A 24,102-nucleotide genomic window follows, 5' to 3' on the forward strand; every position below is an offset into this window, starting at 1 on the left:
GACGTTGAATTTAATTCAGCTATAGATTAACGATACGAATATAGAAGAGCAACAGAGTTGATACAACGCAAACAACTCTAAGAATGTGATTGCAGCAAGTCATCAAATGCGCTTTATTACATTCTCGGTCGTGAAGCCGCAGGTAGTGATATGATTCATATAAAACCGTCCCGAGATCGATTCATAAATTGAGAGGAATCGCCGAGCGGCTTGCAATTGGCTCGCAAACTCTTGTAGTGCTCTTCATCTGATTTCTCTGAGTTCAATAGAAAATGTAAATGAAATACTCTTTCCGCTATACTCTCTTTTTTCCCTTATTTAACCTCTGAATATCTAAATTATACTTAATGAATCCTGCAAGATGTCTCTGATCAATTTCCATTTGATGTACCCTGCAATTTCCGTTTGATGTACCCTGCAAAGTTTGTGATAATAAATTTCCAGAATTAATTATATGATATATAAGACAGATTTACTATTTCGAGAAATTAAAAAAATAATTGCTTAAAATTACGAAAAATTTTCTAAATGCTGGCGATCGATTGATCGTCACGTTACAATTTATAATTGAAAAAAAACGAAAATTTATAATATGTAAGAAATAATCAAGTCCAACTTTATATTTAAAATAAATCTTAGAGATCCATTTTATACGGAAGTTTTCCATTTGAAGGACGAAATGACAGATGCATTTCCATTGGAAATAGCGGCAAATCTTTTAAACAAGTTCGAGTTTCACGTTAAATTATATTCCATAGCTCGCGCGGATGTAGAAATATGTATTTGATGCGCGACTTCTATCCGACGTTGGCGTTACACATCACACACAGCGCCCTGATATCGCGGATATTCGATGAAAAAGAGAGCGTCGCGCATTTCACTATTCTTTTTGTCTCCGCATAATTTGCGCACACAATACCTGCATTCACACGAATGACGCGCGTTTCATGTGAAATATGTCGGCTGCAACTTTCGCAGTCATATGGTATATCTGCTCGCGCGTCAAAGCCATGTATTTAGCGAATACGGGAGGAAAAGAGGAGGTGGCGATGCACCTGCGAAGGTCATACTTAATCGAGGTACCGTCTAATATCGTTACGGACATGCCTCGATATCGTCGTAACCCCGGGCCGTTATAAGCTCGAATCTCTATCGAGCGAGCCGTTGACATATCCGTTATTAGAAAGCCCTGAGGAACCGCACACTCAGTTTACCGTATTCACTCGCGTCAGCGAGCCTGGCTTTACGAGCCAGCTGCTTTGATCAATCCTGATTTTTCCTCACAACGAAACGTTCATTTAATATCTCTCCTTAATTTTTGAAGACGAAACATTAAATTGCAATTTTGATAAAAGTAAGAGAGACTTAAAATTTATATGAAAAACATTGAATGCTAAAACTCCCCCGCCTCATCGCGTTGCATTTTTTGAATTTTGAATTAAAGCCTTAAGTGATTTTACAATTTAACATTTACAATAAATTTGTTTTGGAGATTTTTAAAAATGTATACACGAAAATATCAGAGCTACAATATTTTTATATAGATGCTTAAATGATTTAAATTCAAACTACCTAATTTTTATGATTGATACAAGAAATTGAACGTAATTTCACTGAAAGAATATAAAAGTAAAATAAAATAAAATTAATAATTAATAAGTAATAAGTAAAATAAAATAAATAATTAATAAGTAAAATAAAATAAAAAAATAATTCTTTAGAATTTCGCTAGTGAAATCAGCTATGAATGAATTTGAAATAAAAATGTCTAGCTTTCAATTGATCGATCAAAACTTTTTATCCAATATGCGCTACCATGGTTTTATGATGCTCTCGTATCTGTTTTGATCTTGAACCATAAGCAATGTCTCTAAAGTACCGAAACAAAGTAACGAAAGTGGGATAATGCCGGAAATACGCGACGAGCAGCTGTTCCGTTCAAAGAGGTTCATGCACACGCGGCAAAACTCGGGATATCAACGTCAAGAGCGATTTACACTTTCAGCGTGAGTCTCTTGGTAATGTACTTTTCCTCAGTTTTCCGAGGGAAGGACGTGCCTTGGCATCGCTCATCTCACGACGGCATCGACACTGTAATAACGCTCGCCGACTTTCTGAATAATTTTCGCGCGCGTACTGCGCTAAAGAAAAAGAAATCACTCCCTGCTCCTTCCTCTCATCTGCTCGAGTGATACACGAATGATGCACAAGCGCGGGACAATGTACAATTTTCCGGAAGTAAGAAGGACAGAGGAGGGGAGGGGAAGATGCGAGACTCGCAATTTGTAGTCGTTGACGGTTCCCGGCAATTTACGATCCAACAGCGCCGGATGTCACAGCCTCGGGTCGAGCTTTAGAGGTGGTTTTCCGCCTACTTAACCGCAATTCCTACGTCGCGGAAAAATGTGTTGCCTTATTGCGCGCTTAAGGATTTATATCCGCGTTACCGCACGACGCCGTCACTATTTCCGAGCTCCGCGTGCATATCCACCAAACGTTGTTACACATTTACCGCGGAGTTTAACCGCGAAACGGTTAAGTTGCTCGCGATTACGCCAAAGTTGCTCGTAAAACGTAAGCAAAGAATGTCAGGATCTTTTTGTGACTGTCAGCCTTAATTAATACATAAGTAGCTTTCACACACACACGTTTTACAAGCTGCTCAAGTATCCAAATGTTATTAATGTTATTCGAGAGTTGACATCTTTTAGCCCAATAAGCTCTTTTAAGATTTTAAAATTTTAAAATTTTCTTGAATATAATTTTCCATGAAAATGAGAGACTTATTTATTTAATAAAAATTTTTTAAAAATTCCAATCATAATTTAATATCTAAAACTAATATTTAATCATAATAAAGAATATCAGAAATTAATTACATTAAAATAATTTAAAGATATTTTGATATATTAATATAAAAATTTTGGAGTAAAATTTATATTTTAACGCTTCAGAAACTAGAGATATTTTAATCTGATATTTTATATTAACAAAACGAGAATCACATAAACATTTAAAAATAAATTTGTTTAATGTTCATGAAAGTAAACTGTGTATTCTTCTATTATATGAAAAAAGACAACTCATGCGAAAAATTCGAACATTTCAATATGCTAAAATAATATGTTTCTTTTTAAATATATAATTTAGATTGAAAATTATTGTCATACGAATAAATAGAGCTTATTTTCGCATATCAAGTCCAGTCCTTCCGCTTCCTCAAGCTCGCAATTTTTGTAGAATTATCTTTAAAATTCTCCACAACATTGCAACCGAATTTTATATTGCCTCCAAAAAGTCATCAACTTTTTCCCAGCTTTTTTCAGAATATTATTAAATTATAAAAACATCGAAATCTCTCTCACGTATCGATGTGATACTTCTATCCTCAAATGCGCAATGAAATTATATCCACATCATAGTCGAAAGCATCAGATGCACGCTTTGCAAGTCAATGTAATATGCATATCTATGTCGACTTTCGCATGCATGTGGGTGTGTCGTACTTAAAGAGAGATTTATCCTCAAGTTGCGTGACTCTGATATCTGTTTAATTCGCGACAAGATATGAATCATCTCGCAAATAAATCCACATCACGCGAAGTCCTTTTATGCCGATTAGTCGTTGCGAGAGATAATCAAAAAGTTCCAATACGCAGCATCCCATAAAATGCCTTTCAATGATATTTGATTTACGAGCACGGTAGCAATTCGCAATCTCTCGCTCTCTATCCAGATACTTTATTGCAATTTCGTTTGATGAAGCACGGTATGCGCGGTCTACGAGGCATCCACGTTACGAATGTGGTGTAACTCAAATATTGATGCGTCCACCCGAAACGGCATTGTTTAAATTTATTCCACTAATTTAATTATTTATAATTAACGTTGTTGAATAACTAAAATTTCTATAGATTTCAGATTTGGGGGTTTTATTTAAAAGTTTACAACATATTATTGGACATCAAATATCATACAAACAGTTTTGAGTAATTAAATTTCAAATGTAAATCAACTACAAAATCCTTTTAATTGCTTTCTAATTGATTTTTATTGGGTTTCCAAATAAATCAATTTAAAACACAACTGTCCAGATATAAAATATTAAGTTACAATATACATGCGGCTAAAGATAAAAACTCTCATGAAATAATATTTATTAGATTTTACTTCAAATAAATCAATTTAAAAAAAACTTGATCGTCCATTAAATATTGAAAATACAATATCGCGGATAAACTCTCGTGAAATAATACAGCGTTATAAACAAAATTAGAGGCATGCAATTATATTTATAGTTTGAGATATATCGATTCGGTAAATTTTTACCGATAAATATATAATTAATATAATTAACAGTTTAATTTAATAATTTATTAATTATTTTATTTATTTATACGTGATATGAAGAAATTAAATCCTGGTGCATGGAAACAGATAACGGTATACGCTCTTTATCATATGACATATATATTCATAGTTTTATCTGAGCTTCAAGGCAATTTATTATCCAGATTATAAGTTTTATACAAGGTGTTTTAGACGTTTTAGGTGTTTTAGGCGTTTTAGAGTTATCAGATAATTTTTAAAACTTATTTTTCTTGTTGGAAAAACAGGTCGAAATAATTATTAATTTCTGAGTGGCGAATTATTAATAATGGAAAATAGCGCAAATTTTGATGTTTTGCCGAAATATTAAAACTTTTTTTTCCGTATAATTTTAATTTACAACTTTATAAATGACCCAGTATATCTAGCGTTAAAAAGTTGGAAAAAAATTAAAAATTCTCAATAAAAATTAGTTAGGAAAGAATAAATCTTAAGAGCAAGGACAATGCTTTGCGATAAATATCCTGCATAATTAAATATTAGATACCGGACGTTACACAGATTTTGCTTTGTCACATCAAAAGCTTTTCGTATTGGATGCAAATATCCTAAACGGATGACTATTTTCAGCATGAGTGAATCTTTTGATAGGTAGTTTTAGACTAAAAACGTGCTCCTTTATGTAAATATATAATTTCGTTATGGTATTTTTGCGACTTTAGACGAGTATAAAAATATCAGCTTCGTTGGCCTGACAATGATGCGTGTTATGCGGAGTAAAAGCCAAGTTTACTTTCCAATGCGTCGAACTTCAAACGAGGATCCCGCGACAGAAAACCGCAAAGCGGATATCGAAAAGTTATCCTGAGGAGAGAAAGAGAAAGAGAGAGAGAGAAATCGAAAGCATTCGAGGTGAAAACTTATTCGACCATGAAGAACAGCTCGCAGTAGTACTGGCACGTAGTTACTTGCTAACGCATTTCTTCGAGGATCGTTATAGTGAGCATGACACCGCAAGTATATCAGAAGGCAAACGAACGGAAGTGTAAGCGTTGCACGTTTTGCCGAAAGATCGATATCGCCATGAAATTCGAAATTGAATTTTCCGCTGGATCCTTGTTTTTCCGTTTCGATTTAGATCCGAGAAAAATAAAATTAAAGATAATTCATTTAAAAAAAACTATGTCCAATTCTATTTCCAGAATTCCTCATGTTTTATTTATTAATCGGATATGCATTATCAATATCGTATATTCGATATTAAAGACATAAAATAAATGTGTCTAAGAAGTATACACATGTACAATATTGCTCTTTTTCTCTTTGCGCATTGAAATCAAATTAAAATAAATCCGTTTATCTTGAAAAGACAACGAAACAAATCATCGCGTATACCATTCTTTATTTAATCTTTCTTTCGTTTTAACTCTTGAGAATTATTTACTACTAAGATTGGAAGATAAAAAGTGCCGAAAACTGATTCGACGTAAGATTTTCTATAAAGGGAGAGAAATCACTCCAAAATTTATCAGCAAGTCTGTCGTGGGAGATTATGTAGTACCTGAAACTCCCTGTGTAATTGGAGCGAATACGAATATCAGAGAAGGGCAAGGCAAGATTTATATCGGCATTATTACCGCATTTAATCTCAATTAGTCAGTCATGTGCAAGTTCTAGACCAAATTTACGTACGAGACCCGGCACCATTCATGAGTCACACTAGTTCACAGCTGATAGCATAAATCAGTGAATAAATACTCGACGTGTATAACATGTATCTACTCTATATTTGCAAAAGATTTAAAAGAAACGTAATTATCAATAAATCGATATTATAATCGCACGTAATCCGACTAAATTTTAGCCATCATATTTCGATAACGTAATCGTTTTCGATCGGAATTATAAGACTTATTATTTATATTTAATTCGAGAATACACTATTTTTTTTTAATTCCCATTATTCGAAAAACTGTAATTTCTGTCATCGCTATCATTTATCTAACTACCTCGAGAATATTCCAAGACTCAATCTTGAGCCTGACGTCCGAAAGTTTCAGGTCAGCAGCAGGGGTGAATAATATCAATCGCGTATATACGCGAAATTGGACGGTTACCACGTGAATTATAGACGCTATATACGCTGCGTTTGCACATGCAACTGCTAAGTAGACGAAAGCATCATTGCGTCGGAAAGGGGCCAATGGAATTGAGCGCTTGTTCGCATGTTTCCAAGGACCGCACACTCGGAAACTATTCCGATTATTCCGCGCGCTCGAGTTACGTCGAAATGCCAAAGCTTGGCCACATACAGAGAGACGGACGAGTGAAAGAGATGCAAGAGCAAAGGTATCCACACTAGTTACTACCATGGCATTAACGGCTCCGATCGAAGCTTCGCGTCTCGCCTCGGAGAGAAAATACGTCTCTCTTGAAAGCGACTATTGCACCGATCCCGGAAATGTAAAAGTCGACGCGGTTACGTTTTCGGTCGGAAACGCTATATACGTTTTTTTAAAATCCGGTAGAGAATGTCTGTTCTCTTCATACACGAAAAAAAAACACACTCTTCCGTCGGGATTTTTTATTACGGAATTTTTTATTACGTTTTTTCCTTTTTCGTAACGAAACATTTTTCCCAAAAGAATTCGCAAAAGGGTGATTCTCGATTATATGATTTTCAGAACGTTGAGAGAATCTTTGATTAATTAATATATTAGATTGATTAGCATTAGATTAATATATATTTTATGCAAGCATTTAACAGGACGATATATTGGAATGATTATTAATATATAAACGTCTAAGTTGAATCAATTGATGTAGCTATGCAAGTGTAGAAAACTTTATATTTCTTTAAGCTAGAATTTAATGCTTGAATAAAGATCTAATTTTTAATACGCATTTTTAATATGCAATTTTAATATGTATATACATATATATATATATATATATATATATATATATATATATATGCCATAAAGCAACGTTAAAAATAATATATAATATAATAAATATAATAAATAATTATTATAAATAATTATTATATTTAATATATAAAAATTTAATAAAAAAATATAATGATCATTCATAAAAAATCTCGCGTTAAATTTTCATCTATTTATACATTTCCAAACTATATATTCTATTACTTATTATCGAAATACGCATTTTTCTTTTTAAACGTATAATATAAGACGCACTTGTATAATTTTATATTTTTGAAACGTTCTTTGCGTTATTTTCGCGAATCTCTCCGAAAAGTTCACGGTAAATTATAGTCGGCAGAGCTGGAGCATTAATGGATAATTCACGAATCCTTAAAAATTTACGCTGCAAGAAAAAGCGATTTGTGCAAGGGGTGTTTCGCCGATAAATTTACTGCTTTCGTTTTAAGCCGCTACAGAAAAATGCCGGTTTTTAGATAGGAAAAGGCGATTCGATAATTCGTAAATTTCCGGCCAATATCGTCGATATTTAGGTAGGGAAAATCGTATGAACTACGATATCGGAAAAATTACTTTCATCTAGGATGACCGAGCGTTATTTACGAGTGTAGCTATTAGAGAGTGGAAGATTCATTTCCCTTACGGTAAAGCATCGCCACAGATAATAAAATCGCGAGATTCGAAAATAAAGTATCAATCAATTTGTAGAAAAAAATTAATGATTGAAAATAGGTCCTTTGTTAAATGAAATATTAATTCAAGACTCTAGATAAATTTTATTTAGAAAAAAATATCTAATTGAGATAATTTAAATATTTACATGATATGCAAATGAAAAATTCACCGAGATGAGGACAGAAGGTGGGAGAGAAGACGATACGAACCCTTACTATTTTAATATTTTTCAAAAAAAACTCTTGTCGCAGTATTTGCAAGAGCTTTTTGTGGTCGTCGACCTCGTTTCTTATTCGAATGTCGATCTCACGATGCTCGGGATGATGGACCGGTGTCCAGGAATTGTACCAAACATTATCCTGGATCTCTGCCAGGTATTCTCTCACGTGTACTCCTCCGGGGCTCGCCGTTTTGTATATATCGTCGCGGTTATTTACGCGCGCCGCGCTGTCTATTAATTACAATTTCAACGACCGTATTTCATCAGGAGAACGGCGAGAGCGCTATTTGGAAAACAAACGGCAGAATGTTTCCGCATAATTATATTCTGTTCGGATATAACCGCACGTCATTGGGATAGGTAGTTCTATTTTGGCATCATACACTTGATGGTATAGGTGTTAACTTTGCCCGAGTAAAACACACTGCGTGTAACCAATTCATCCTAGAGCCTTTTACACATAATGCATTTCAACTCACTTTTCAACTGTAACGCTGACGCTAAAATAATCTCAAGTCACATTATTCGTCCTACTAATTTGTTGTCAAAATATAATTCAGCTGCTTTATAATATTTTCAGAAATATATTAATTTTACATAAACGCGATTTAATCTCGACAATCCAAGTTATTAGCTTATAATCATTTATTTCCAATATAAAAGTACTAATTCTATTTATTATAAATTAATCATACCAGAAATTTTTAATCCTAACAAACTATGTCTCAATTTTTCTCAAATTTAAACGTTAATTTTTATTTTCCTTTACATCTGCATCATTAAATTGTTATTAAAATAAGAATTAATAATATATAAGTAATGAATTCTTTAATTTTCTTTAAAATTTGTTACGAGAAAAAAATACACTTTTTGTATTAAATATTCATATATCCTTTCTCAAAAATACATAATATAATTTTGAAAAAAATTCATTTTGCTTATGATTGTTACATTTAAAAGCTCTAATTTATATAATAAATAATTTATATAAATTTATATAAATTTAAAAATATATATCTTATTAGAGATTTCAGGAAATACAATTTTATAAAATATACTGTATACATAACACTATCAAAAGTATAATAATAATGGGGAAAATAATACAGACTGTATCATATTTTACAAAAGGGGAAGAAAAATGGTTGCTGCGCATTTCTGCCATAGGTTGTACGGTCACATCTCCTACTATAAAACGATGTACAGGAAGAAAAATAGATTTACCCGTTACGCTTTTCCTGCGAATTTATAAAGCGTAAAAAAGAACATTCACACATATCGCACGTTTTAAATTAAAGGTAAAGAATCATTCAACGTATAATATCAAGGACCATTATCCGAGCGATTTCTATCAAAGATTAATTCATACTGGCAATTGCGACACAGTTGATAGAATTGCCCTCAATTCCGGAAATTTCTCTATTCCCAGTTGGGAAATGCTCGCAATTCCTTCGCATAACATCTCATCAGATAACGAGTAATATCCGTCGAGCACGATACAATTCATTACATTAACAAATCATACCTTACATTAACATTGATTAATGACTCTGATTAATAATCACTCCAACAATCTCACTGACGTTTGCAATATCGTTGATATTTCCATATTTTTCAGAATCTTATATTTGTCCTCTGTCTCTCGCAATACAATAGTATTTTAATAATAGTGCTTTGATTGGATAAACAAAATTATTCAGTTATATCGAAATAAGAAACTATGGTTCGCGAGAAAAATAGAATAAAAAGAACATATAATTGGAATTAATTCCAATTGGACGTTTTATTTTCTTGAAATTACAGGAGACCGTAATTGTGGAAATTACATTTCGCGTAATTCACCGAAACTAATATCTGTCCGATGGCTAATGTCGATGAGAAATGCATGGCTCTCGGAAAACGTTCACTGGAACGCTCCTGATTTAAATGCAGAAATGGTTTGCAGACCAACGCGACGCTATTTGTTTGTACAAGAAGAGAAATTCGTTCAAAGAGCTCGATTAGTCATTAAGAGAAATTGTCTTTGTCTTTCCCTATACAAAACCATACACACCCATATATATAAATTTCTTTCTTTCTATCTCTCTCTCTCATTCTCCATCTTCGATGTTCAGTTCATCCTTGCCACTCGGGAGCTATTCACATCAGTCTTCTCGTCCCGAAGCGTGGATTACACGGCCATTGAATCCGTAAGTGAAACTGTCTGAACTTTTCGCCGACTAATCTACTTACGCTTTTCTCTCTCTCTCTCTCTCTCTCTCTGTTTCCCTCTGTCTCCCTCTTTTTCTCTCTTCCTCTCTCTTTCTCTCTCCTCTCTCTCTCTCTTTCTCTGATAATCTTATAGAGTTCGCGTGTGTTAATTATTCTCTCAGTGCAGAGATTGATTTCTCTTACGTTGCTCTTAGTTTCAACACAGCCAAGTTTAGATAGATAGTAAAGTAACACAACTGTAAGACTATCCTCCCTAATTATTAATTATAACATCAACTATAATGTCAATTAACTATGTTAGTAATTATCAGATTCTGTTTTATAGACAATTTTGTTTCCGATCAACCTTTTTTATTAATCTTATACATGATCGTTTCACATGTAAATCTAGTAAGCTCCATTTTAACATCGTTTTATGTTATCAATCGATCGATCGTGGTTCAAAGGTCTTGAGAAAGAAAGATTGATCTCGTTGGTGAGCCATGATGGGTCGCGGTGGGATTTCCAGGACAATCTATTGTTCCGCTTAGGAGACTCTAACGGGAGTTAACAAAGGATTTACGCCTCGAAAGAGATAAGAATATTTATTGCGACTTATTAATGTATGCTATCGAACGAGCATTTAGTATTAATAATTTAGCATAAAAAATTTTAGGTCTAAAATATATTTAAATAAAATATATTCACTTCTAAGAAATTAGATATCCGTGAATCTGAAATTATCTCTATCTAAAAACACTAAATAAAAAATATATAATTTATGTTAAAAATCTGTACATGTTTTTACAGTGAGAGACTAATTTTTTAAATTGTGTGTGTGTGTATTTTAGACTTTAAATATTTTATAAAAAAAAGTAAGAATTTCTTCATGTTGGAATTTTTCTAACGTTAAAATTTGCGTACTAATATTATTTCTTTTATATTAATATAACATAACACCTGTTAATTTTAATATTTAAGATTCTCTTTTTGCAAAACTAAACTTCTCATTATTTTATAAAAGAATTTATACCACATTCTTATGGCATACATATTTTAATTGATCGAAATTTATTTTATTAAACTTGGTTTTATTACAAAAAAACTTTTGTAGAACGAGACATTCAAAGCAATCAAATATTTTAAGTGCTTAATAGTTTTTTAATGAATATTTCTAATCCTTATATATATATATATATATATATATATATATATATATATATATATACACTAATTGCGGCGGTTTGGTTTCAAAAAATCGTGTGTACGCGACTAGTAAGCGTTGGCGGACTTATAGAAGCTTAACATAACAAATGAAGTTAATTACCATCGTTAATGCTTCGTTTAATGAATGCGGATTAGCACGAGTATTACCAACGTTAAGAGCGCTAAAACCCACGCGATAATCTGGAAAGTATTGCAATGAAATGCATCTTGCACATGTAATTATAGTAAGCCGTTAAATATGCGATAAATATTGAGAAAATTATAATGTAAATATAACAATCTTGCAATTGACAGCTCTCTGCAATGTTTAAATCACGATCAATATTAAATTTCGTAAAAAAACGGTAATTTCGGTATCTGTCATTCACATTAAATTGCCATTTTATGTGCCAAAGTTATTAATATAATTTAAATACAAATCAATAATACATAAATTCGAATGCAGCGACCGACAATTAGCGCATAATCAATCATCATTAGCATAAATATAAATAATAAAATACGCGAAACCTGTAATAATTTCACGAAAAATTCGAGAGATATAAAATATATATATATAAATCTCGAGAGATATAAAATAAAATATATTTATCCATATTAATTTGAAAAAGTTGATAAATTCTGAAAAAAATTCCAATATCATGAAAAGAAAAATCTCAAATTATTTATAAAATTTTCAAATTAATTTAATTATTTAATTTATTTATTTATTTTTTTATCGAAAAATTTGGGAGAATGTGAGTTTTACATTTGCATTTCGTTTAAATAACTTATTGCAGATTTTTATATCACTATTCCACTCTTAAATTGCATTGTAATAACGGCATGTGATCGTTTAAAATTGTAGGCTCATTAAACAAAATCGAGAAACGGACGAAATGATTAACCATAGTTTCCTATTCTCGTATTAGCCGGACCGTTATCATTTTAATATCCGCCGCGGGAATAGAAACTTCGACGGCAGAAATCAGCCTAGGTGACGAATTCATGAATATAAAGCAGATGCATACTGTTAGTTTTATGAGTGTCAAAGAGTATTAAAGTTGACATGGATTGTATACGGTGCCTCCTTCGCTATAAAATATATGTGAATTGAGAAGATTGATCTTCTTGATACAATAAAATCGTGCAATCGTAACAGAAGCTACGAGCTAAAATAAAATTTCTCTCATTTCGGGTGTCCCTAAATTCAATATATTTAAGTAGATTTATGTCTCTCTTTCTCTCTCTTTCTTTTTTAGAAAAATATAATATATATAATAATTGTTTTTAATTTGATTACTTTTGACTTGTATTTAAAAATATTAATTTCCAAACAGTTTATTCGCGCACTTGCATTCTTTATATTTACTATTGTTCAATATTTTAGAGCTTATAGAATTGATAAAAAGTTAAAACAATTTATATTCATAATAATTAAAGATTTTATAAATCAGTAATATATATGTATGTTTTATATTATCATTAAATTGTCGTAGAATAAAATAATAGTAACTTCCAAAGTTATTTTTTCATTGACTGAATAAATAATTTTTTCAAATAAACCTATCATAGTTCAATAAAAAAGAATTACAAAACATATCAGAGATTATATGATTAACACAAGTTCTTCGTTACATAAAATACTCCACAAAAGTGCGATTTTTATAATTTGGCACTGTTTTGACAGTTGCAACTTCAGTGACTAAAGTTCGGTTACTGACTTTCCAACTCGTTCCTTTCCCAATATAGTTTCTGGCATGTTCTGTAAGTCTGTTACAAACTATGATCTAGTTTTATTGACGAAAAGTCATCAGTTCGAATGTAAGTTCCAAAAAACTTTTTCACTTATTTTGTCGCTTACGATGCCACAGTTTCGAAATCATCGACTCTTAATATTTTCTTTCTGCATTTCTTATTATGCGCCTTATTTAATCCTTAATTTCATTACCCCTTCCCGTCTCTATACTTTATCTTCATTAACATGTTTACTAACTATCTGATGATGCATACGATTAGCCGATCCTTCGGGAATCTATCGTATTAACCGCTGAAACAGAAGCTGATGCGAAACTTTCGTCGCAGGAAATACTGGCTGCTCGGCAATCCGCCGAAGTTTACATCCACTAACGTCACGATAACACGTGCGTATGCAAATCGCGTCCGCGTACTTTAATTGCCAGTACGCAAGAGAATAGGATGTAATGGAACAATAGAAGGGAAGATTCGACTAGATAATTCTGATTCTATAGCAAAGTGTTTTATCCCTCTCATTAAACAAAATATTATCTTGCAATATGTATACGCGGCGAATGGATGCATTTTTTTATTTAATTATAAAGTTCTAGCCAAAAACATGCAAGAATTAATGAAAATTTCAAAAATGTACGTGAAATATTTTATGAATATTTTATAAATATTTTACTATATATTGAAGAAAAAATATAAGCTATAACGTAAATGAAGAAAATTATCAGCTTTCAGCTTTAAAGCTAAATATAGAATGAACTAATCAAAGAAAAAAATAAATAAATTGCTAATTAGAGAATTAATAAATTATCAATATGAAATCACGTCTTTTTATTATTATCGCAGATGTATCAGTATAAATTAAGAATAATAAGTAAGAAAGTCTTTGCTTTAACATCATCTTTCAATGTTGACACATTGTCTGACGAAAAAAGTACTTACACTACTAATCCGTCTACCAGTTTAACAGAGATATATTCTTATATTATCTGCTTTAAGAAATCAATATTAATAATCAGCGTTTTATCGTTATCAATTATTTTGTAAATTTACTCTCTTATTAAAATTGTTGGAATTAATTTCTTACAGTTTTAGTTTCCTTTTTCTTGTGCGATAATAATGGAACGTGATTTATATTGATTATTAATTTTTCTTATTAGCAATTTAATTATTTTTTCCTTTGATTAATTCATTCCATATTTAGCTTTTAAAGCTAAAAACTGATAATTTTCTTCACTTACATTACAGCTCGTTATATTTGAAAGCACAAAGAGTTATTAAAGCACATCATAATTATATCATATTATCATATATCACTGATATAATATATCATTAGCGAAGAATATGCCTCGACAATATTGCGTTGGAGAATTATTACAAGACGATTCAAATAAGAAAGGAAACCTACAAGCTTAGTGTAGTGGCTTTGAAGGATGCTATGGAATACTCTAAAATGTCGAGTGAATATTATCAAATCATATATTAATGCATCGCTATTACTTCTGTGTATTATGTATTAATATTCTGTGTATTAGTACTTCTGAGTATTACTTCTGTGTATCAGTGCAAAATATAATCCATACTTATGTTATAATAAATAAATAAATTTATTATTTTTTTAAAATAAATTAATCATATGTGTGATACTCTTTTATTTAATAAGTAATAATGATCTAATTTATAATTGCAAAAATTATCGTATAGAGAAGATATTAATCGCGAGAAAAATTATTATTGTTTATAAAACCTGTCAAATTTATATGAAAATTTTAAAATTTCAATGCACTCAAATAACAAAATTTTAATATTCTCAATTAAAATTTTATCATTGTCCTTAATAATCTGCTCACAATTGTTAGCTGATAGGATTGCTAGATGTACATGTAATTACCCTCTTTTCGCTTAAGAAATTCACCAGGAAATTTACAATTTCTATTATCTGGCTTTACGCTTATTCTAAAAGTGCTCATGCAAAAATGTGAAGCGTTTAGCAGAGGTAACGCTTTAAAGATGTAGAAGCCTGTAGGAAGCAAATCCATGAAAGTAGCAACGATCAAATATGAAAAAGTAAACAGAAGAACTTTAATAAAGGGCATTTTCAAACAACTTCCCGAAGATGCGATTTTCCGAGCGTAGTCGAAAAGAGATTATGAGGCGCGTGCCTCTTAAATCCAATTTCTTCGCAAATAGAAGTCGGCACATACGCAAGATAACAAGCGCCAATATAACAAAATAAGGAAGAAAATCTCGAAATACCATTTTCAGAAGAATTAAATAAATATGGTTATTATTTTTAATTATTTATATTGTTTATAAAGAATTACAAAAATTAATAATATAAAGTTGGCGAAATGATGTTTACATATTAGTTCGATGCGATATCACTAATATTAATTACCATTATATATATATCATCCACTAATTGTCGAGTATGTTCGATACATTTTCGATTATTCAAATATTCTATACAATCTAGCTTACACGCGTTAAGATCACGAAGGCTATAAATATAAATCTATCTTAAGCGTTACAGAACAATCGGAATATGCGTGAAACACATTCCAGCATGATTCATGAGAGTGATATCGCAGCTATCTGTTATTCTATTTGTTTCAATACACGTACTTCGCCTGATGTAATGTTCAACTGACACCCAACAGAGAAATAATAAATGATTCAAATGATAAAATATTCAAATGGTAAAGGTAATAATAATAATATATTCATGAAATGTAGTTTAATTGTAAATTAAATTTTAATTATTAAGAAGTTATCCAAAAATGTGACGATAAGTAATAAATTCTAAAAATAATATATAGATTCTAAAATAAGATAAAAAATAACCAAAATTTATTTCTCTTGATATATTCTGAATCTACGAATTAAATTTTAAATCTTTGTTTTAATTTTAAGTTATGGATGAGATTAAAAATAATTTAAGAGATCGAGTAATACATATAATATGTTATCAAGAATTTAAATAATTAAAGAAAGCTATATATATATTATCATATGTCAAAAAATGTTATGAAATAAAGTTTTATTTATTCAATGCGCGACAGTATGTAAATAAATATTCATTGAAGCAAGTAATACAAATGTTAGCTTTATGTCAAGAGAAAAAAGAATTTTCATGATATTTCATGAGAATTAATGTCGCATAAAAATATCGTTTCGAACATTTGCATTGTTAAAGGAATTGTTGTTATGTGCAGCCTTCTAAATAAACAAAAAACAAAAAATATACATTGCGTAAAAAAATATAAATAGATATTTACAATTAAGGATTACAAATTTCTATTAAAAGTTGCCAAAAAAATGTTGCAAGGATATAAAATTATTTTTTTCTTACACGGTGATATTTTTTGCTTTCATGACAAGGAAATTAAGTAAATTATTGAGCCTTTATTGTCAAGGAAATTCTGCGTCAATAAAAACATTGGGCGCACCAAAATCTTCGATGAGCGAAAATTCTCGCTGTCAACGAACTGCACAAATGCAAGCTTACATTAGACATTTGTAAATTGCGTTCTACCGCAATTTGATTATATATCGTATTAATATAATATTATCGAATGCATTATGGAATGTAACGCATGCGCGAATGCATTTCATCTGTTTGAGACGTAAATTCAGAGAGCTGTCACATTTAATCGTATTTTCTTCGCGTGAAATATTACAACTAATTTGTTTCGACGAGCCCGGATTATTGTTTCACAAAACGCTCATCGGAGCCGCGATGCCATCAAACTGCGAATTTCTCGTTGGTCCCCGCTACGTGATCGATTTGCAAGTTTCATTAGTTTGTCCCCGACCCTTCATTTGTTTACGATACGTGCTCGCCTCGGTCGCCGGAAACAAGTCATTTGTTACAATGTATTTTCGCTTTTCGGCCGTCCGGGGAGATCGCGGCTGCTGGATGGAAACATCTCGCGGAATCGCAATATGCACGGAACGTGTTATGCATACACACAGACAGGAAAAGAGAAAATCTCGGTGCTCTATCGCGTCGGCAGCGTCAACTCCTGCCAGATTTATTGTGTTTTTACTTATGTTGAGATTAACCCCGCGTGAATAATGTGTTCCAAAGTCTGAATCGAAAAAAGAGTATGTTATAAATTTCGAAGATATCAATTATCATAGTTAAATATGTGTTAAGATGTTACGTTACATTTAATATTATAAATAAACATCTTTTCGTCGTATTTGCATAAAACGCAGCATGCTAAATTCAGAGGTAAAAAGAGTTCTTTAATATTTTAAGAGTCTATTTCCGCAGCTTTTTCAACTTCTTACTCGAATTGATAATTCCATGAATAATGGCTCCTTTTTATCTTAGATTTTAAGTTTAACAATCGTAATCGCGTTGATGGAAGCAAGAGTTGCAATATATTTGAATTCGGAATTAAAGATGTTCCTTTAAAATATTCCCGGCGTCAAACTATGGAGATGCTATTACTGCGTGAATAAATCTCCAACTTTTATCATAAAAAAAAATGGTTAAAGTCTTGAAAGCTGATAATACTTAGCATTTCTTTTCCAATATACATATGTACTCTTTTTGCTTCTATATAACAAAACTGAATTTAATACGTATTTATGAATCTTAAATAAATTATCCGCATCTCTCTCAAAATACCTCCGCGTTTTAATATCATCTAAAACAGTTTCCTCTTAAATGTTATTATTCGAAAATAGGTCGGGGGGAAAACTTTACGGCAAAAGCGATGCGAAATGAAATGCGCGATTGTAAATTTCACGCAATTTGTCCGATATTTAGCAGACCGTGCCTCGATTAAATTGACGCAATTTGCGATGAAAAACGTGTCAGAGGGGCATTTTGAGTGTGGAATTATTTTTATGTTTGCGCACCGGAAAGGGAATCTCGCCGTACTGGCTTTCGCTTTATCTCAGTGCTCGATTCTTTGTATCTCTCTCGCACTAGAGATGTAAAAAAAAGAGGATTAAAAAATTTAATGACGCATAATATAATACTCACATCACGAAAGAATAACTTAATCAGCACACGTCAACGAAAATCTTTATAGAATATTTCGCAGCATATTTTATGCTATAGTGATTTAAATAATTCACGTAATGCACGTATCTCCCGCTAATTCTTCTTTTCATAAAACAGAAAAACGTTATTAGTACTTTTAATCTATTTTCGTCGTGTCCGTTCCTGTGTGCATTAGTTGTAAAGACATGCAGTGCAGCGTAAAAAAGGCGCAACGTAATTTTTCATGAATCATTCGGTACGTATTGTCCTGTATTCATACATAGTACCTTCATTCGCTTACACAAGACATTAATTTATGACAAATTGATATTATTGAATATATATTTAAATTTTTCTCGATATGTTAATAATATTTATAAATTATATAATTTATAATATTAATATTTATTAATTATACGATTTTAATACAAAATAGTATATATAATTTTTTACTGCTCGTCAACTTGATCATACTTTTAATTTTCTCAGTACTGGCTTTTTATAAAAATTAAGAAAAAAATCATAAGTATAGTATTTTGTCAGAAAAATGATATGATATATGATAAAATTTCATATATTTTCAATGCTGATAAGAAAAAAATACAATAATTAAAAGGTATTGCTAAAAAATTGTTTAAACATGTGAAAGATTCAAAATTACGTGAAAAAATTAATAAAGAATTATGAACGATTGATTCCTTTTAAATGAGCTTTCATAAGACATGTATATAATTGATACATAATTTTATAATATATAATTATACACAATTATATATTTTGTGTATAACTCACATGAGAAGTAATCAAATCTTTAACTTAGTGAAAAGTAGCTATTTTATCCGCAGCAATCTAACAACAAGCTTTGCTTTCAAAATAGCCGGATAACAATTTATTTTGCGAGGATTTTAAAAGTAGCAAATACGCGAATGATCGATGTCAGTTCGATACGTCGAGGCAGCTTAACTATTAGTCATCCGCGCCTACGTAACCCACAATTAATTATTATCCTGATAAATGTCACATGCTAGATATTTCGAGGATAAATTGTTAAATTCACGGTGATGAGCGAGCGATCGTCGAAGTGTATATTCAATCGTGCAGGTGTCATGTAATTTAATAATCGCTTGATGTCCGTTTAAAGTTAACAACTGATTTCACACGACATATGTGATGAACATTCAGAAAAGCAAAAATAATAATTATTAATTATAATAATAAATATATTATTAATATTTATAAATAATATATCTTTTAATTCGTTTTGTGTATATGCACGATAATTTACGCGTTTGATAGAAGGTCAAAAACTATTTTAAGATATTTTAAAAAAGATAATAAAGTAAGAGACGTTATGAATAAAAAATAGAAATAAATCGATTTTATAATTAATTTAAAATGATTACATCTTTTAACTTATATCATGATTTCTATATAATTGATTATATGAAAAAAGCCATAAAAACTCTCTTAATTTCATAAATACAATTATATTCATAATTAACAGAACATTAACTTTTCCCTAACTAGGGACTAAGGATTTGTCGATCTCTCTTTATTATCAAGATAAAAGTTAATGCCTTCTAATTCCTACTAAATTATAATTTAATCGTTAAAATAAAACAAATTCCATATTATGTTACATGCAAGTAAACACGCTCAGTAGTTTAACGGTAAACAAACTAGTTCACTTCAAACAAACTAAATATGGCTTCCTAAAACCCATATTTACATAATACGACTTGTACTTCCACTTTGTTTTTGTTCATAAACCGCTGCATACGCTGTCCTGCTTTTATGTCCACACGAAAATAAACAAGTCCCCTATCAACGCCGGTCTAGTCCCCTGAGGAAGTTCTCAAGGGACTATTCAAGCAACTTTGTTTCCGACCAACAACCTTCCTCAGATGTATGTCATATAAGCAGAAGAGTGCTGGAGGAAAAGGTTGAGAGGAACAGGAAACTGTAATACCACTTGACAAAGGACAAAAAAAATTACGAGAAAGGAAATGATCCGCATGCATTGTTTCCTTAAATTCGCAAAAACAATATTTAAGCCTCCAAAAGATAATTCGATAAATTAAATTACCGTCAAAATAATGTAAGTTGCTTGAGAAAACCACGAAAACCAAAAGTTTAATGCTTATTCATTATATTCTTTCTTCCTCTCTCTTTCCTCTAAATTGATCGCAAAAAGAGAAAGAGAGGCGACTGAGTTAAATAATAAGAGAAAAGTTTCCGCGACATCCAAACGTCATTATATGAGCGAGCTTTTATTCTCAAGATCTTACGGATTCAAATGTTCGCATCGACTTTCAGTTCTAGCTGGAGAGAATGAAAAGCAAGATTATATCAATGGATAATAAGCAGGTCTGTAATCAGTGCAGAGCGAATACACGAAATCCACAGGGATTTTACTTGAAAAGTTTTGTACTTTATATTCTCAATAGCTTCGAGACACGCGTCCCCCGCGTTCTCGGGGAGAGAATGAAAGGTACGGAAGAGAGATCCGAAGATATGGAAGATACGGAAGAACCATACCTGAAACGCGGTAGATGGAAAACAGAACGCTGCACGTGAAATAAACGGACGCGCAAGGGATAACACATACACGTACATATACATACATACATAAATTCGTGCGCAAACACCAATATCATCCGTGATAGATATTTTGAATCCCCTTACACAAAACGAGTTTTGACAGCAAATCGCTTCTATACCAGTATGTATAATTTCAAGTCTGAAAATGTACCTTCATCTCGGCTGCGTACAATAGTCTTTTGCTGCTCAAAGATTATATTGTTACGCTTTATTTTATAGAAATAATATTTTTAATATTATAGAGTTTTTAATGAAATAGAGTTTTTAATGAAAAACATAAAAAAATTATAATTTTCTGTATTTTTTTATACTAAATATAATTCCGATTTTTAAATTGTTCCCATCAAAGATCACACAATTTTAAGAAATTTGTAATTAAAATTACACAAAAATGGGATATTTTAATGCAAATTATTATGGTATAGCTATAAAACGTGACATATTTGAATTTTATTGCAATAAAGATTAAGTATGTTGCTAAAACTTTTAGCCCTCAAAAGAAATTTATTCGTAACTTTTAGAATAAAATCTACATTTAATCATGAATTTCTAATTAATTATAATCGGCAATTCTTTTGAAAGCTGAAAATCTTAACAACATATTTAACTTTGATTACAACAAAACTTCTTCAACACATCCTATAGTTGTAACATAATAAAATACATTAAATATCTTTTTTGCAACTTTAGTAGCAAATTTTTCAAAATTGGGATATAGTGCAATTCTTCGAAGTTAGAATCATATCCAAAAAAATTATAAGAGATGATCTCTCTTTCGTAAATTCAAAAAACATTTTTTGTTAAATCATATGTTATATAAAATTTTTTGTTAAATCATATGTTATATAAAATAATTATTACAAATATTATCATTATTTTTGCTTTGAAATAATGTTCCACTATTTTTTATTTGAAATGAAAAGGGAGAAAAAATAATTAAATACATATAATTAAATTTATATAATTAAATACATATAATTAAAAGTTACGAAATAGAGAGTGATTTAATAATAGTGCATTTTTGACATTAATAATATTAACTCTTGACATATAATTTTAAAAATATAATATGTATTAAATATCTTCAAACGTCATTTTTAATAAAAACTCTTTAAGAAATTTATATAAAGTATTTTTGATGTAAATAAGTCCTAAATTGAATTCTTCTATAATTCAGTTAAGATTAGTTCAGTTATATAAAAAAATAATATCTTTCTTATTAATTATTTAATTACTTAAAATTAACACATAAATAGCACTCTATTTTATTATTAAAAATTTAAAATAAATCTAAATTAAATTGTTTCATTTCATTTATTACATGCATAATTAAAATAGTTTTTAAAAATATTTTTAAAATCTCTTTTTTCCTTTTTCTCAAAAGAGTTAGTCAATTATCTTGTATATAGAGAAACAAAATTTTAATATAATTAGAAAATTAAATTAAAAAAGATAATACATTATATTTATTATATAAAATCCTAACAAATGAATGTTTTTTAATCTCTATTGAAATTTCAGTTTTGTTTATTTTGTGGCAAAATACCACAATAAATAAGGAAAATAATGCATAAAGTACAACGATATTCTGTCCTTATGATGATTCTTTGCCACTTGCAAGATCAAAGAAAATATCCGAGTATTTACTCTCTTTCCCGGGCAATCTTCATTTTATCAAACTAATTATGAATTATGAAAATTGACAGAGGAAATTGTAAACCTTCAATTTTGTTACGAAGACGAAGGACTGCCAGTAATAAGTAAATTTCCAAGCAATATAAAGGCGGTCTGCCCGATCCCAAAGAGTCTTTGACAAAAGTTTTTCTTCCGGAAAAAATAAAGAGAAATTCGAAAGAGAATTAACCAGAAAAGGCGTAATAAACGCTATAGGATAAAAATCAAGCGAAAGAATTCGAGCGAAATCGTTGATGAAACAGGATTAATAAATTTTGCATTGAAAATAGCAACTAACAATACATATTTATATTTTAATTTGCAATGTGTAGGATACCTATAAACAAAAAAAAATGAACGCAAACCAATACTTGACCGTGAACTTAATTAAAATACGAATACGCAATCTGTAATCCACATAGAAATTCGTATACGCGCGTTTCGATTAAATTTGCATGCAAATACCCTACTGCTGCCTTAACGAAGTGAATTCAGCACATTGGATTTTCCTTCGCGCGTACCGCTTATTATAAGCGAATATCAGCGATTTCTCGATGTTATCCACGTCGTGATCGGAAAAAGGACACGTTTGCACGATAGTTTTCAGCGATATAATTCGTACGGATATCGCGTATGGAGTATCGTATAAGCACCGTAATTACTTTCGACTATAAAAAGGGCTGCAATAGCAGCCTAGTTGAGAAAAACGTCAAGACAGCAAAAGCTTCTTAATTAAAAACTATTGATCCAAGTTTGATTTTATTCGATGCAAACAGATAACTCTCATTCTTTATTTTATTTCATGTGGACTTGAATTTCAATAAAATTTTAATTTGATATAACTTTACATAATTATCTAATTATTTCTTAAAAAAATTATATTAAAGAAAGTATATTCTGAAAAATAATATCCGATTCTTCAAAGTCTCTCGAGTCTACAGAGCAGATTGTATAGTATATGTAATAAAACATCAAATATTTGCTCAATCTAAAAATAATACATTTGTTATCGTTTATTCGCAACAAAATTTTCAAACAAACAAAAATCAAATGAAAATGTAATATAACAATGGAACGTTGATTTAAAATAAAGATTTCAATCAGTCAAAGAAAATCAATATCCGAGATATAATCATCGTTTTATTATACTATTGTACTAAATAATCCTATAATATTTATCCTACAAAAGGGCAAAAACATTAAAGCGCTGTTCATAAAATATGAAATATTGGGAAATTCAGATTTTACTGAATTTAACTTATTTTACACAACGCCCGTTTTTTCATTACTCGAACGACACATGTCAATTTCAAGTTTATCGCCAATTCGGCGTATCCGTAAAACGTCGATCTTACATGCGCAAATCTGACAGAGAAATTTGCGACCCGATTCAAATTTACTGTGAATTTCATGCACGTGAAACGCCAGTTTTATGGCTCGCGTCTCGTTCTCTCTTCGCGAAAGAAAGAGGGGAGAAAAATCTACATTTCTCTTTTTTTCATTTTCAGTAC

The 24,102-nt window shown here is 30.7% G+C and overlaps 1 protein-coding gene across 12 annotated transcripts in view; it reads right to left on the reverse strand.

Annotated features, from left to right (window-relative positions):
• Positions 1–24,102, reverse strand: part of LOC145975155 (alkaline phosphatase) — a 196,406-nt gene that overhangs the window by 140,021 nt on the left and 32,283 nt on the right. The gene's annotated exons all lie outside the window — the stretch shown is intronic.

Source organism: Camponotus vicinus, unplaced genomic scaffold, assembly GCF_025532165.1.
Source record: "Camponotus vicinus isolate PSW18456_S1 unplaced genomic scaffold, iyCamVici1.0 SCAF_7, whole genome shotgun sequence".
Taxonomy (NCBI): Eukaryota; Metazoa; Arthropoda; class Insecta; order Hymenoptera; family Formicidae; genus Camponotus; species Camponotus vicinus.